We start from the raw sequence: 13,423 nt of genomic DNA, 5'->3' as shown, positions 1-13,423 counted from the left end.
TTTATGTAACTTATGAAACCTTGAAACCAGAACAGTAATTCAGAGAGTACATTTTGAGGAACTTGACAAGTGTGAAGGCAAGTATTTTTTTTTAAAATGTCTCTCTCTCTCTCTTTTTGCTTTATCTGTCCAAAGGGATTTTTGTTGTCCATTACTTGGAAGATGACATGTAAAGAAAGAAAATGGTAATGCTAGCATTTGTTTTGCTGATAATAAAGAACACATTGATGCATTTAATTTGCTTAGCTTTATTTGCTTGCCATGTACTTAAATATATGTTAAATATGTTTCCATGTTAAAAGCCTGTCTTTAAGTGAAATTCTGTTCTAAGTTGAAAGTGTAGACTTTCTGATTTGAATAAAATGAAGAATAACCCCAATTTCCAGACAAAAAAAAAGTGCAAAGGAGATTACGGAGTGGTTTACTTTAGTGTTGTTTCAAATAGATTTATTTAAATTGTTTTTAAATGTGCAGATTAGGTGTTAAAAATGGTTATATACTTGATCTATAGTCTTATATGCATAATGTTCAAAATCCTTGAACTAAAAAATTCTTTATCTGTCAGGTACTATATCAAATTTAAATAACCGTAGCGGAGGCAGACTGTGTGGTAGCCAAAACCTCCACACTTCCCTTAAACCCAGAGTTATTCACGAAACCTCTTCTGTCATCCACAGAGTCCTCTGAATATAACTTTTAACTTATCTTATTCTTGCTGAAGTTTCATCAAGGTCAGTCGTCATCTTGTTGGAATGATTTTGTTCTAATCCTTTCTTCTTAAGTCAGCCTCAGCTGAAGCTCTTTCAGAAGCGTCTGAGATGTGCGGTGGTGCCATTTCTGAGGTCATCTCTTTCTCTGTGTTCAATTTTATCTCAGTCTGTTAGTCTTTGTTCATATAAGCGACAGTGCTTAGTACATCTGAAAGCTTACATTAGATAATGTATCTTAAAACAGTGAAAGTGTCAAATTATGACAGTTGATTTGACCAACCAATGACCTGTGATTTCAAATTGCTGTCTTGAGTCTCTTTTTATATTTTGTTCAAATTCAGCAATTCTTTTGTGTAATTATTGCATTTTTATTCATATTTAAAGGTATTTTTTGCAATTTAATCATCTACTCAGTGTGTATTTTATTGCTTATCCCAGTGCAATACCTTGCCCCTTATGTTTCCAATGTAGCTGAAATATAAATTGGAGTGCATTTCAAAATGATTAACTTTTAATTAAAAACCTACTTGAACTTAAGTTCTATGTAACCCAGAAATATTCCCGAAAATCAAGGAAAGATGCTTTCCCTGTAGTGTCAAATCATATATTGATGCCATTTTCCCCTTCCTTCCCCAGTTAGGTATGTTTTTACTTTGTGTTTAATGTATGTACATTTTAAAGCTCTTGGTTTTTGGGAACTTTTGATGGTTGCGGTTCAGTGTCCTCAAGCTAAATCAGGGCTAAATTAAAACCTTGTCAGCAAAGGAAAGAAATCAGTGCTGGGTTGTTTGTAGTTTAGTTTCTCCAGCTCAGGAGCATATATATATATATAATTTAATCATCTGTGCTAAAAATGAGCTTTTGAAGCTAAAAAAATGCAACATCCTTTCCATAATGTGTTGCATGGAAGCCCTTTTGTTTTATAAGCTGCCAACAGAAGCACAGCTCACACAGAAGTCTTGTGGCTATACGTTTCATACAGTGTGTATTGTATTGCTTATCCCGGTGCAATATTTAGATTTCCAGTATAACTGAATTATAAATTGGAGTGCATTTCAAAATGATTAACTTTTAACTAAAAAAACTTATTTGAACTTAAGTTCTAACCCCAAAATATTCCTGCAAACCAAGGAAGGATGCTTTCCCTGTTGTTTCAAATCATATATTAATGCCATTTTCCCCTCCTTCCCCAGTTAGGCATGTTTTTACTTTGTGTTTAATGTATGTACATTTTAAAGCTCTTGGATTTTGGGAACTTTTTGATGGTTGCGGTTCGGTGTCCTCAAGCGACATCAGGGCTAAATTAAAACCTTGTCAGCAAAGGAAAGAAATCAGTGCTGGGTTGTTTGTAGTTTAGTTTCTCCAGCTCAGGAGCAGAGGTTGCATGCTATTTTTTTGAAGTTTAATAGCCTGTAGGCTTGGACTCCGAGATTACAAATACCCACAGCAGAATCAATAGTCCTCTACTAAAGGGGGTGTTAGTAATACTTACAAAATAACATGTTATTTTTTAAGAAGTAACCTTGTAACAACTTTTTTTAAGCTGCTAGTGAAATCTGAGCACCTTACATTTCTCAGGTTCTTTCAAGTTCTTTGCTCTTAAAGGAACCGTTTACTTGAAAATTCTGTGGAACACATAAGGAGAAAGTTTTGAAGAATGTCCAAGCCAATCTTTTAGTGGCCAGGGGCTGTCAAGTTTCAAATGACAATCCTATGTGAAATACAGTAACCTAAGTCTTACAATAAAATTATGGTACTTTCATAGTGCTATTTGTTATTTTTTTTTCAATGGCCATCCAATTCTGCTCACCATTTAGTTTCATTATTTGGAAAGAGCAGAGGGAACACCATCTCCTTTCTACAGAAGGAAAATCATATGGGTGTGGATTTGGAATGGTGTTAGAGTGAATAATGATAACAGCATTTTCTGGTGACTCATTCCTTGGAATTTTCTATGAAGGATTTTAGACATGCTGTCAAAGTGAAAACAATCTCAATCGTCTCCTCATCTCCGCTAATGTGGCATAGATTCTTTCCCTCTTCTTCAGAGTGTGAGTTACAGTATATATTGTGATTTCCACCACTGTTGCCTCTGCTGAACCTTGTTTTCCTCTCTGCGCGTCCTCGTTCCGTCAGTTTAATCAACACTTTTAATTACAGACACTTTAGGTCGTCTTGTGTTCGTTTGGTTGCCACCTTTGGGAGATCCTGCCATGGAGGGGAAAAAAAGGAGACCAAAAAAAAGGTCCTTGTCTTCCCATGGGTGTTGGAACAGGCTTGGTAATAGCCAGCCTCTGCCAGTCAGTCAACTCTATTGCCAGCTCACATCTCTGCAGCCCGCTGGGTTTTTCCAACATTGTCTTGATAAATGGATTTTTGCCTTGACTCGAATGTGTCCTCTTAAGATGGGTGGGACGAGGACGCTTGGGCTTACATTCCATCAAGCCTTAGTCACATCATCAGGGTCACACGAACATATAGCCTAGATTCTCACAGGTTTTCATCCAATGATGTATTATGCATTGCTACTGTAAGAGGTGAAGTGCACCAAATCTGTTTCAAGATGTTTTGACCACGTTTTTGGCAACTTCTGTCACGTGACCAGTTTGTGCAGGTTTGTTTCTAAACAAGGGCATATTGCCACTTCCACCTCATCTCCATTCAAACCAACTCATACCGTTGGTTGAGCCAAATGTTGACGTTAAAGGGGTCATATGATGCGATTTTCCTTCGTCGAATCCGCCGGCCGCCGCTCACTCTAGCCGCCGGCCACCGTTCACTCAAGCCCACCGTGTGTGACGCTGTGTGTTTCGTTGTGAAAGCGAAACTACTTTGTTTGGCCTTCCAAAAGAGGACACGACTAGAAATCAGTGGTTAAGTTGTATTTACAACACTGTTCCAGAACAGTTCAACCCAAATATTCAGATGTGTGCAGCACATTTTATGGAGTACTGTTTCCTGATCCTGGTAGAGTAGACTACGATGCCGGCTGTTCTGACTCACAGACTGGAAGTAAGTTTTTTTTATATGTAAAGAATTTGCCACTGACGATTCAAATGCGAGTTTTGAGCAGTGTAGAGTAGCGCTTGTTGTTTGTCATTTCTCCGATCACAAATGCAGACATGGTTTCATGTTTACGCGGTTAGAATTAGTAAAAAGACGCGTAAAAAGACAGTATAAGTCATTATAATCCGTAATTATGTCCCCACTGGATGCAACAAATGCCTCGTTCCAGCCGGACAGGGCATCACAGTATGGTAGGGGCATAACATTTCCGTCACACACTTGAGGTATTCAGCCAATCACAACGCACTGGATAGCTGGCCAATCAGAGCACACCTCACTTTTCGGACCGATTAGCTTTGTAAAAATCGGCACATTCAGAAAGGCGGGGCATAGAGGAGAAACAATAATGTACAGTATGTGGAAAGTAATGTGTTTTTTTAACCTTAAACCGCATAAACACATTTCATTACACCAAATGCACAAAATAATGTTCTTTTTCGCAACATCATATGACCCCTTTAACCTGGTGAGGATTTTTAGCCTCTGTAGATGTTGTAACTACAACTATATTACACTGGTGAAAACCCCTTTTTTTTCATTGACATTTAAACAGATAGTTCACCCAAAAATGAAAATGACCCCATGATTTACTCACCCTCAAGCCATCCTAGGTGTAGATGACTTTCTTCTTTCAGATGAATACAATCGGAGTATAGTAAAAAAATGTCCTGGCTCTTCCAAGCTTTATAATGGCAATGAATGGGTGTTGAGATTTTGAAGTCCAATAAAGTGCATAAATCCATCATAAAAAGTGCTCCACAAGGGTCCAGGTGGTTAATAAAGGCCTTCTGAAGCAAGTGATGCATTTGTGTAAGGAAAAATATCCATATTTAACGAGAGAGTGATGTTTCAGCAGATGACGTAGGATGTAGGCATAGAGTTATGTATATTAGAGTTATGTATCCACCTTATTCCTAAACGCGGAAGTAAGCCTATGGGCGAGACTTCCGGTTCATTAACTGCTATAGGGAAATAACGAGAAGAATAACAACGTTCAGTAAACGGTAAAACTATTTGCCCTACAAACCAGTGTGTTCATAATTAAGATAATGCACTAAAATAATATGGTAAGACACACTAATTTGCAATATCAAGCAGCAAAACAAGCGGTTTTGTACAACTAAAAATAGCTGGAGGCAAATGAGACTGGAAGCAAGTCCCACAGAATTTACAAATGCCCACGCCCATATTTACAGGAAGAATAAGGTGGGTACATATTAGAATTTCATGGACTGCTAAGTCAAATTTACAGTGGTGATTTATTCAGTACCCATGATCAGTGACATCGCTAGAGTTTCTAAGGCCAAGGTACTGCATTATTACTTAAAAGTTATATACTTTTATTATCTATCTTTCACCTTGCCTTTTGGCAATAGAAGGCTTTTTAACCTCCAGAGCAATTGGAAATACATACAGGATGGTGTGCAAAGCAAACCATGATGCAAACAGCATTTTAGAGTACAATGCAGGGTTGAACTAGACAATACATCAGAAAAAAAACAAAAACAGGCTGCGGTGATCTTTTGGGTTATATTCAACCCAGTTATTCTGCACTGGCTTTTATTTGTTTATTGCTTTATTAGGAAATTCCAGAAACGTCTTATGATGATCAGTATTCAGATGATCAGGTTGAAGAAGCAAATGGTGCTTGTTTAACAAAGCGTGTGTTTTTAAAACATTATAACTAAATAATTAATGAATAACGAATGGGTATTATCTATACATTCATAGAGTTTTCTCTGTGATTTATAACACTGTTTGGGTGGGTCAGGATGTCAAAGAGTAATGCAAATAAAGGGAAAAATACTACTTGATTAAAAGGATAGATTCATTTTACTATACAACACAAAAACATGCAGTAGAGGGTTAAAAATCCCTTTGTCTTTCAGAAATGTATGCTGTTGAGGTCTACAGCTCCCAATGGTTTACTTTGCTTTATAGTGTTCACCAAGTTGCCTGTGTAATAATAAATGACTCATTAGAAGGCACAAAACATGTTTTATAGTTCTCCTTTTTCCTTTTTTTTCTGCACAAGGACAGCATTTCTCAGCCCTGTAATAATGCATTTGGATGGCTCTCATGTTGCTGAGAGCTAAGAAAACATTAAGGTAGTCAACTCGTAAGTATTTGATTTACCCAGCGCTGAAGATGGATTTAATTTTAATTGTTTAAGAAGCGGTGTTCTGCCTACATTCAAAAATTATAACGTTTTAAAATAACCAATGTTAAGGGTCTGGGTTATGTAATTCATGATGATGCTTAAATGGACAATGGGTGTAATTATTGTGCATGGAAAACAAAACGGCTCTAATTTACCATAATAATCAGACATGCAAAGCTATGAGAAACTAGCTACCAAGCATAAAAAATGATGTGGGATGTTTCAGCATTTGTTAAAGACTACATGTTTACTCAAATCTGTTTTTAGGTTGTAGGTAGCTGTAGGCCTACTCAGGTTTACTGTTAGTTCTACAGTTTTTTCCATAACAAAGCCATTTTTAATGAATTCCGAGTTGTTTGCTTGTGCAGAACTCTCCACTATGATGCTATAGGTTGTATTTGGGGAGGTTGTTTATTAGTTAATTCATTCACACAGACTAGGGTTGCCAACTTCAGAAAAGGAAAATACGGGACAATCGCATATATATATATATGCAAATTAGCATGTTAGTCAAATCAAAAGAATCTGTACCCGTGTCTTTATTATTCTAATATTTAGATATGTCATTTATAGATATAAACTGTAATTTATATCCTATGAAAACAAAATTGAGTTGCATCTTCGAGCAACACACATTAGTGGTGTTTTGTTTCTGAATGAATCATAGTTGAATTAATCTGTTGGGTGAATAATTCAATGACTCACAAACACAGTCACTTGCTACCCACTAGTGTAACCATGGAACTTGCCGAAAGACTCACAGGACATGTCAAAAATAAAGTGTGACCACAAATGAAGAATTTCCACAACTTGTGGCCACATTTTAGTCACTTATTCCTTTGTTTTATGTAAAATGTGGCCACGTTTTACTAAATTCTTCTCTTGTTGGTGATTTTAACCAGGGGGAATGCATCAAACTATCAAAACGTTTCTTAGTAAGCAGTAATTAGCTTGCAAACACAGTTAGCATTTTCTAACTTGTTTACCCTAACCTGAAGAATCCTTCATTCCGAAGGGCCCTTTGAAGTGGCCAAGTTTTGAATTCTTCGGTATGGAACAACCCTTCAATATTGGTGGCCATGATTAATTTATCCCATTCAGAACACAGAAATAGTTGCTTTTTCAAACTCACTTTTATCCAGAAAACATTTGAAGGAAAGCAATAACCACACCTCTGAATCTCCCTGATGTCTCAATTAGCAGCCGCTAATCTGAAGCATGATTTCAGGTTCTAATGGCGCCTTAATAATGAACACCGTTGTCCAGCTTTACTAGTAATGGCACAGTGTTGTTTCATGTCTCTCTCTCTCTCTCTCTCTCTCTCTCTCTTTCTCTCTCTCTGTGTTTCAGGCTCTCTTCTCTCATTAATTACAGAGCTGGGCGCTAAGAGAAAGTTCACTGACTGAAGGTAAGTGTATTTATTGCATCGCTTTGACAATGAAATCAGCCAGGTTCATTGATTTTTCGTCTCTCTCACACTGTTTATTTTATTTGGTGGACTTGTGAGCAAGTTGATTACAGATAAAACAAGTAGGAGAACTGGTGGCACAATCGAGAAAAATGGTTTGTTAGAGGTGAGGTGCAATAAATGAGCCCAGCAGATGTTTCTGGATGTTGGCAGTGGTTGTAGCACGCTTTGCTTATTTAGATTCTAGCCATGCTAACTCTTCAGAGAGCAGCACATGTGACACTAATCCCAATAGGCTCCAGAGGTAAGGTAACATGATAAGGTGATGCTTCTTTCTGTTGTTCTGTTGTCTCGTGTTTTAGTATAAAAACACTGGCTGCATTTCATTTTCCCGTCCTTGTTTTTTGAGCGTGATGGGCACGCTTAAATAAAAGTAGAGTAAAATGTGTCTGTAGGTCCCCTGTGGCCCTTTTGTTTCTTTTCCCAAAACACTGCCGGTTTATTGCCAGTTCTGCAGTTTTCCTGAAACTAAATAAATAAATGAAAAACATTTTTAAAGAATATCACGTGTGTGCTTGTGTGAAATTCTCCACTATGATGTTAAGTTATACTTGGGGTTGTCAGGGCCACTAGTCAGAGTCAGTCGAAATAGACAGATTACCCCGAAAATCATTTGATTTTTTTAAGTTCTCAGATTATGATTTGATTTATTGCATTAAAAAGTAACGTTTGGCGGCACAGTCTAAAAAAGTCTTATGGTTTAATGTACTAAAACAATGACCAGGGCTGATTTATTTCATGTTTTAGCTGAAACTCATTTAACTCTTTTATGGAAATGTTTGTGCAAATGTATGTTTTGGTTTTATCTATCCTATTTTTGTATTTATTGATTTGTTTTAACTCTTTAAATTTCTGTATTGATATAGTAAGGCAAACTTAATTTTGGCAAAATGGTTTGTTTCAATTAGTACAAGTGGGACAATGTGTAATTAAGATGCTGTCAATAGATAACGTGATGATAGTGGATGTGTTGCGTTTTGAGCAGAAAGAAACTAGATTATTGTTAGCACAGTAAATCTTCGGCCTCTGTTGTTGAGTGAAGTTGGTGCTGTTTTTACTACTCAACAGTTTTGGTTTTAGACTGGTTTTATTAATAATCTTTCTTTTTGTTTACGCTTTTATACGCTATATATTATGCACACAGCTTCTAAGGAGGCACCGTTTTCAACTAAAAACAAAAACTTTTTTCTTTTGTTTTTGCTTTTATATGCTATTTATTTTGCACACAGCTTCTAAGAAGGCACCGTTTTCAACTAAAAACTAAAACGTTTTTCTGCGTTTTGGCTATTAATTTATTCGACAACACGTTTTGGGAGCCTAAAAATGCAAACATTTGAAAACGGGTTTCACAATGCACATTTTTGGAAATGGTACTGTAATTGTCTCCGTTTAATCTATAAAAAAGCTAATTTGTGAAAACGGTGACATCATATGCATACGAATTACATATTCAGTCAATAGGCGCAGCTGCATAGTGCTTCTTTACAAGTGATATCGCCAACTACTGATCTGGCATGCATAATACAGCTTTTTTTTAGTCATGTCTGCAGATCTATGTGAACGGGGATCGTTTTGACAGCGTTGTTGTCTGTACACAACATTTTTCAAAAATGCAAAGGAAAACCTTTTTTATATTGTAGTACATTGTTGTCATGTAAATGTACCCTAAATAACATACTGAATTTGTTTTCGTTTTTACAACTCTGGTCCGTTATCACAGTGTACTTGCTGACTCTCTCTCTTTCTCTCTCTCACACACACACACACACACACACACACACCTTGAGAGAGAGTGAAGCACATAGACACACAGTATTAATGTAAATAGTTAAATAGTTATGTAAATAGTTAACAGTTATATAGTTATGATGAACAAACAGTGCTAAGTGACAAATACTTTAAAACCCTGACATAGTCATGGGGTTGTTCAAATCCTAACCACTAAGTAAGTACAGTATTAGCAATAGCAAGCACCACTAATAATATCAAACACAGCATGTTTTTTTTTATTATTATTCAACTTGTCTTTGTGACATTTTAAATTAGGTGTTTAGTAGAGCTGTGAACGCATGTCAAAACAAATCTGCAAATAAAAAAAACACCCGCTGATCTAGTGCTGTACGGGTCTGACCACCCCACGGCTGATACTTTTCTTAGTTATGGCACATTCATTTTCTCTCAGTGGGAATACACGTCCTAGGCAACGTGTACCACCCCTGTGCTTTTCAGTTTGTATGAATTATGTTAATTTGCTGCTTTTCACAGTGACGGTAAGGACTTGGTAACTAGATTTCATGCTAGAGACTGTAGAATTAGAGCTAAAAAGAAAGCATTCACAGAAAGGGAGACTATGCATGAGATTGAAAAACATGTGGAATAATTTGAATGATTCAAATGTGTGCACCCATGAAATTAATAACAACAAAATGGCATGTTCGGACAAGCCAGCACTGTTAGCTTCAAGATCTGATGTTGTACTGTTTATTAATGGCCTGCTGACTCTGGAGGTCCAGTGACTGGATGGCGTGCAGATGATAGAATTTCACCTGGAAGACAATAAAACTGTCCAAAAATCTCATGGACTTACACTGAAAGAAAGGACTTTATGATATGATATGACAAAATGAATGTTTTTTTTTTTTATTATTCGAACAGACATGGATATCATTTTAAAATGAGAGCGAGAGAGTTCAGTAAGTTCAGTGTTTCAAAGTTTTACAAACCTTTAGTACACAAAAATGGCTTCATTCACTGAAAGTACTGATAACTTGTTATTGATGTTGCTTGAGTAACTGCTTTGTCTGACCATTCCAAACAAATGTTTCGGAGTCTTTTTGAAGAGCCAGCTCGTAGGTGTTTGGTTTGTAAATCAGACTATACCGATTGTGTCTATACAATCTATATGTTTGTTGTTTTGCATTCAGCAAGCGAGGACAGGATAACTCAATACAAATATGTCCTTTTATCTAATAACATTCTATTCAGACTGCAAACTCAAATTCACACATTTCCAATGGTGCTGGAGATTCAATGCCACAGGCAACACGACATGGCCGTGATCAAAATGATACTCGGATTTGTACCGGTAAATTTCTACTGGTTTATCGCCCACCTGTATGCTTGTGCATGACACTTACATGTTAAAGTCATAAAAGAATGTTTGATGGAAGACATGTTTACTGGAAAGAAAAGTACGGTATGACGTGTGAACCATTCTTTGAGTCCATATTAGCATGTACTGATAATTTGGTTTTGAAAAAAAAAAAAAAAAATTCCGAGCCACGTAATTTATTATTTTCTTTAATAATTCACATATTTTGAGATCATAAACCAGGCTTATGAGGTTCCGTTAGCTCAAATGGTAGAACTGGTAAGTTTCTGGGTTTAACTGTAATCCTGCTAAAATAATATAGTTTGAATGAGCTGTAGGCCACTTGGAATGTGGGGCGTGTCCAAATACACTTTTGCCAGTTTAACAACAAAAACAGTCGGCGTGTTAGGCGCATGGTCCAAAAAGGCAGAATTTGCAAGAGCAAAGACTGAACGCTTCTCCAGAGAGGAAACGGATCTGCTCATGCGCAAGGTTAAAGCGTACACAATAATAATCTTTTTACATTGTAATCCTTTCATTTTTAATATATGGCATGTTTGTGTGCTGCTTCGCAATAAGCAGAGTGTACGCATGTTGTCCATCCACATATAGATGCGTATTACTAACGCACCCTTTAAATTATTAAAAAATAAATAAATACTGCACCATTGACTTTAGACCAGGTTTTAGTTGGTCAATGGCGCAATTGTTTTCAGTTGCCTCAAAATAGCAACGGGCCAACAATGCGCCTGCAAACACCTAGTTTTCAGACCAGCAAGCCCATGAGCGAACAGATGGGCGCAAGTGCATTTGCTATTTAAACACTGTGGTGCTGTACGTGGAAATGATAACTGTGTCGAGCTGAAACTAGCAAAAACACTTGCGTCCTCCCACCTGGCGTCACATTGCGCCGGGTGTATGATGGGCCTCTTTATGTTTGTCAGAGTCTTGTGTAATTAGTTATATATCATTGGTTTGAATTTGCCAAGATTGATGTCTGTCTGTCCATCTGTCCGTCCGTCCATCAAAATCAAGGTTCACACTAAAATGTCTGAAATATGTCACAGTATGGCAGTAGTTGGTCGCAGCTTTCATTTTATAGCAACTAACATTTCGCTTTGTGACATTATTTTTATGACTGTTAAGAAGTCATGAAAATACTCTTGACACATTTTTTGTGAGATTCACCCAAATACCAGGTGTGAATGGTGATGTGTCTCAGTTGACCATGTGATCGTATCACTCGAGATGGATGTTAATACTAGGTGTAAATAGGGCTTTAGATTCTCCATTTTAATGTGCAGAAGCCTCAATCTCATGAAAATACTCTTGACACATTTTTTGTGAGATTCACCCAAATACCAGGTGTGAATGGTGATGTGTCTCAGTTGACCATGTGATCGTATCACTCGAGATGGATGTTAATACTAGGTGTAAATAGGGCTTTAGATTCTCCTTCAGTTCACCATTTAAATGTGCAGAAGCCTCATTGAGGTCAATTCACAAATACAAGAGAGGGCATCAGGAGCCCGTGCTAGAACACAATATCGACTGCACTTCAGCTTCATGAAGCGAAAAAGCTTCTCGCACAAAAAAAGGATTAAAACAGCCCTGGGCTATTTACTGGCCAATTTTACATAATGCCACACTCCTTTCCTTTTATTGTTCTCTTTTTGTTGCCCGATTTCTTTTTCCTTCTTTAATTTCCCACCTAATGGGAAAGTTCTGGCTGCCGTTAAAGACATTTTTCTCTTTTTATGGACCAAGCTTTGAGTTTTAAAACCTTGACACTTTTATGGAAAGTAATTTAACTCCCACTTGTGATTATTTAAGAAAATCAAAAGATCTTTACTTCTTTTATCGCTCATTATTCATCCCTGATTTTTAAAACCTTTTAGCCCGCTTCATAGAAAGAAGAGTCATTATGTTAAACTGGTGGATAGCGCTAGATGGGATATTAAAATTTCACTCTTTCGTGAAAGGAGATTATTTTCCATTTCCTTGATTCATTTTTAACAATAACGTTAAACAGTGGATTATGTCTTTACCTACAGTTGCAGACGTAGTTGATAGCGCACCTTAATTCCTCACAGAAAAATCGTTCCTCAGGCTTGTATAAATGACTTTTCGCCCCTTGGAATAATTTAGCAGCTCAACTGCAGTGTAAATGAGGTCAATACTAGACTTAAACCCATTTGGTATATCTGACAGGACCGCATGCTTGGAATAAACATCGCTAATGGGCAAGAAGTAACTGCCCTCCGACCCGTCTGAAGATAACAGGCCGACTGTCAGCAACTATAGTTCACACAATTATGAGCTAAGTTGAACTGTGTCTCTCTAATTACTCTCAGGTAGATGACCTTCTTGATCTGTGAATTTGCTGTCAACACGCGAGGAAGCTTTTACTACGATGGCGATGAAATTGAAAGTATGTTGTTTCGACAGTTTTCGCTTTCTAAAATGATGACTTTTTTCACCTGAAGGAATATATTTGTAAGTCAATGGTACCCAAAGCAGGTTACCAACATTCTTCATGATAGCTTCTTTTGTGTTCCACAGAAATCATGTGGGAGAGTAAATTAAGACAGAATTGTCATTTTTGGGTGAACTATCCATTTAAACCATATGTGTTATTATTTAAGATTCAAATGACATAGTCTATCTGATTTTTAGTACTTGAAAAAGTTGATCAAATTGCTATTATTAATACTGCTACTATACTACCGTATTCAGATGTATTTCCAAGAAAAAAATATCGTCTTATATTCGGGACAATACGGTAATATATATGCGAATATGAGCTGTCATTAGCTGTCAGATCAGATTTAACTTTTTTTTGTCATTAAAGATCATTAAATGAATAGTTAACTTGCTCACCAATGGATCCTCTGCAGTGAATGGGTGCCGTCAGAATGAGAGTCCAA

General features: G+C 36.9%; 1 protein-coding gene across 1 annotated transcript in view; it reads left to right on the top strand.

The window, feature by feature from the left end:
- Positions 1–13,423, top strand: part of fhit (fragile histidine triad diadenosine triphosphatase) — a 274,950-nt gene that overhangs the window by 11,433 nt on the left and 250,094 nt on the right. The window contains exon 2 of the mRNA XM_016566563.1: positions 7,288–7,345. The gene's annotated coding sequence lies outside the window, so the exon portion shown is untranslated. The remainder of the gene's footprint in view (positions 1–7,287; positions 7,346–13,423) is intronic.

Source organism: Sinocyclocheilus rhinocerous, unplaced genomic scaffold, assembly GCF_001515625.1.
Source record: "Sinocyclocheilus rhinocerous isolate Xijiao unplaced genomic scaffold, SAMN03320098_v1.1 scaffold1864, whole genome shotgun sequence".
NCBI classification, from domain to species: Eukaryota; Metazoa; Chordata; class Actinopteri; order Cypriniformes; family Cyprinidae; genus Sinocyclocheilus; species Sinocyclocheilus rhinocerous.
This window is presented reverse-complemented; position numbering and strand designations above follow the sequence as displayed.